The sequence below is a fragment of the Ahaetulla prasina genome, chromosome 12, assembly GCF_028640845.1.
Source record: "Ahaetulla prasina isolate Xishuangbanna chromosome 12, ASM2864084v1, whole genome shotgun sequence".
Classification (NCBI taxonomy): Eukaryota; Metazoa; Chordata; class Lepidosauria; order Squamata; family Colubridae; genus Ahaetulla; species Ahaetulla prasina.
The window spans coordinates 25039865-25043725 of record NC_080550.1 but is presented as its reverse complement, the minus strand read 5'-3'; positions in this window follow the sequence as shown (position 1 = coordinate 25043725).

Here is a 3861-nt window from a genome sequence, read left to right as displayed (position 1 = left end):
AAGTAAGATTCTACATTTAGGCAAAAAACCCAAAATGCACAGGTACCATATATGTGGTACCTTGCTCAATAGTAGTAGCTGTGAGAGGGATCTTGGAGTCCTAGTGGACAACCATTTAGATATGAGCCAGCAGTGTGCAGCAGCTGCCAAAAAAGCCAACACAGTTCTGGGCTGCATAAACAGAGGGATAGAATCAAGATCACGTGAAGTGTTAATACCATTTTATAGTACCTTGGTAAGGCCACACTTGGAATACTGCATTCAGTTTTGGTCACCACGATGTAAAAAAGATGTTGAGACTCTAGAAAGAGTGCAGAGAAGAGAAACAAAGATGATTAGAGGACTGGAGACTAAAACATATGAAGAACGGTTGCAGGAACTGGGTATGTCTAGTTTAATGAAAAGAAGGTCTAGGGGAGACGTGATAACAGTGTTCCAATATCTCAGGGGCTGCCACAAAGAAGAGGGAGTCAAGCTATTATCCAAAGCACCTGAGGGCAGGACAAGAAGCAATGGATGGAAACTAATCAAGGAGAGAAGCAACTTAGAACTAAGGAGAAATTTCCTGACAGAACAATCAATAAGTGGAACAACTTGCCTGCAGAAGTTGTGAATGCTCCAACACTGGAAATTTTTAAGAAAATGTTGGATAGCCATTTGTCTGAAATGGTGTAGGGTTTCCTGCCTGGGCAAAGGGTTGGGCTAGAAGACCTCCAAGGTCCCTTCCAACTCTGTTATTATATTATATTAAATCATCTTCTACCATGTCCTACCAGCCAATGAATACTTCAGCTTCAACCACAACAATACATGAGGAAATAATAGATACAAATTCAAGGTAAACTGCTCCAAACTCGATTCCAGAAAATATGACTTCAGTAACAGAGTGGTCAATGCCTGGAATGCACTACCTGATTCTGTAGTTTCTTCCCCAAACTCCCAAAATTTTAACCTTAAACTGTCTACTGTTGACCTCACCCCATTCCTAAGAGGTCTGTAAGGGGCGTGCATAAGTGCATGAGAGTGCCTACCGTCCCTGTCCTAATATTCCTTTTTACTAACTCTTTTCAGGTATTCAAATTATGTTTATACTTTTACCTGTTATCTTATATATGCTTGACAAATAAATAAACAAATAAATAAATGAAATGAAACATTTGCGGCCTCTGACCCGGCGCAGATCCCAACCGGCTCCTTGGTTCTCCGAGGAGCTGAGGGGGATGAAACGCCGGAGAAGATGCCTAGAGAGTTCCTGGAGGTCCAGCCGTTCAGAGGCTGATCGGACACTAGTTAGATCCTATACTAGGACCTACCTAGTGGCACTGAGGGAAGCGAGGCGTTCCTACGCCTCCTCCCTCATTGCGTCGGCAGATAACCGCCCAGCTGCCCTGTTCCGGGTGACCCGCTCCCTCCTTCACCAGGGGGAGCGGGATGACCCGTTGCGGGGACGTGCTGAGGAGTTTAACGGTTATCTATACGATAAAATCGTTCAGCTTAGGGACGGCCTGGACCAAAATTGTGGCGATCCAGACGGGGTATCTGAGGGCGGTCTTGGTGATGTTGTTTGGGATGAGTTTGACCCTGTGACTCCCGAGGACATGGACAGGTTGCTGGGTAGACTGAATGCCACCACGTGTTTACTGGACCCGTGCCCCTCCTGGCTGGTGCTGGCCACTCAGGAGGTGACACGAGGCTGGCTCCAGGGGATTACGAGTGCTTCCTTGTTGGAGGGAGTCTTTCCGGCCGCCTTGAAAGAGGCGGTGGTGAGGCCCTCCTCAAGAAGCCTTCCTGACCCGCTGTTTTAGGTAATTATCGCCTGTCTCCAACCCGCTCATGCGAAGGTTGTAGAGAGTATGGTGGCATTTCAGTTTCCTGCACCTGGAGGAAACTGTCTATCTGGACCTGCTCCAGTCCGCTTCCGACCGGTTACAGCACTGAGACGGCTTTGGTCGCGTTGGTGGATGATCTCTGGAGGGCCAGGGATAGGGGTTATTCTGCCCTGGTCCTATTAGACCTCTCAGCGGCTTTTGATACCATCGACCATGGTATCCTGCTGCGCCGGTTGGAGGGATTGGGAGTGGAGGCACCGCTTATCGGTGGTTCTCCTCCTATCTCTCCGACCGGTTGCAGACGGTGTTGACGGGCAGAGGTCGACCCCGCGCGCCTCACTTGTGGGTGCCGCAGGGCCGATTCTCTCGCCTTCTGTTCAACATCTATATGAAGCCGCTGGGTGAGATCATCAGTGGCTTCGTGTGAGGTACCAGCTGTACGCTGATGACACCCAGCTGTACTTTTCCACACCGGCCACCCCAATGAAGCTATCAAGTGCTGTCCCGTGTTTGGAAGCCGACGGGTCTGGATGGGGAGAAACAGGCTCAAGCTCAATCCTCCAAGACGGAGTGGCTGTGGATGCCGGCATCCCGCACAGTCAGCTGAGTCCGCGGCTGACTGTCGGGAGCGAGTCATTGGCCCCGATGGAGAGGGTGCGCAATTTGGGTGTTCTCCTGGATGCACGGCTGTCTTTTGAAGATCATTTGACGGCCGTCTCCAGGAGAGCTTTCCACCAGGTTCGCCTGGTGCGCCAGTTGCGCCCCTTTCTAGACCGGGATGCCTTGTGCACAGTCACTCACGCCCTTGTGACGTCTCGTCTGGACTACTGCAATGCTCTCTACATGGGGCTCCCCTTGAAGGGCATCCGGAGGCTGCAGTTGGTCCAGAATGCAGCGTGGCTCCCGAGTGACACCTATCCTGCGCAGGCTGCACTGGCTACCTGTGGCCTTCCGGGTGCGCTTCAAGGTGTTGGTGAACGTCTTTAAAGCGCTCCATGGCATAGGGCCGGGTTACTTACGGGACCGCCTGCTGCTACCGAATACCTCTCACCGACCCGTGCGCTCTCACAGAGAGGGACTCCTCAGGGTGCCATCGGCGCGACAGTGTCGTCTGGCGACACCCAGGGGAAGGGCCTTCTCTGTGGGGGCTCCCGCCCTCTGGAACGAACTCCCCCCAGGACTTCGTCAACTTCCGGACCTCCGAACCTTTCGCCGCGAGCTCAAAACTTACTTATTTATCTGCGCTGGACTGGGTTAGTTTTCTTAAGCTATGGGTTTTTAATGGGTTTTATCTTTAAATTTTAATTGTGGCCAATTCAAATAAGTTTTTTATTAGTATTTTAATTGTATCTACAATGTATTCATTTTTTACTTGGCTGTGAACCGCCCTGAGTCCTTCGGGAGAAGGGCGGTATACAAATTTAAATAATAAAATAAATAAATAAAATAAATAAAACATATCCCTAACCTGATCTCTCAGGTCTTCCAACAGTGCACCCATTGCTGCTGTAATTAAATCTACCCGCCTTGCTATTTTCCTCTTTCCTTCCACCTTTCTCAACATTCCCAACATTGGCCGGAATAGCTCAGGCTGTAAGGAGCCTGTTATTAGAACACAATAGCCTGCAATTACTGCAGGTTCAAGCCCGGCCCAAGGTTGACTCAGCCTTCCATCCTTTATAAGGTAGGTAAAATGAGGACCCAGATTGTTGGGGGGGGCAATAAGTTGACTTTGTAAATATACAAATAGAATGAGACTATTGCCTTATACACTGTAAGTCCTGAGTCTTCGGAGAAGGGCGGGATATAAATGTAAAAAAAAATTAAAAAATTCCTTCCTTCAGAAAACTGGGTCTTCCCATAATGTGCCTTAAGTAGGATAATTTGAGCCTGGTTATTTGTGCCCTGAATATAGAATAATAGAGTTAGAAGAGACCTTTGGAGGTCTTCTAGTCCAACCTCCAGCTCAAGCAGGAGACCCTATATCATTCTGAACAAATGGCTGTCTAGTCTCTTCTTTAAAACCTCCAGT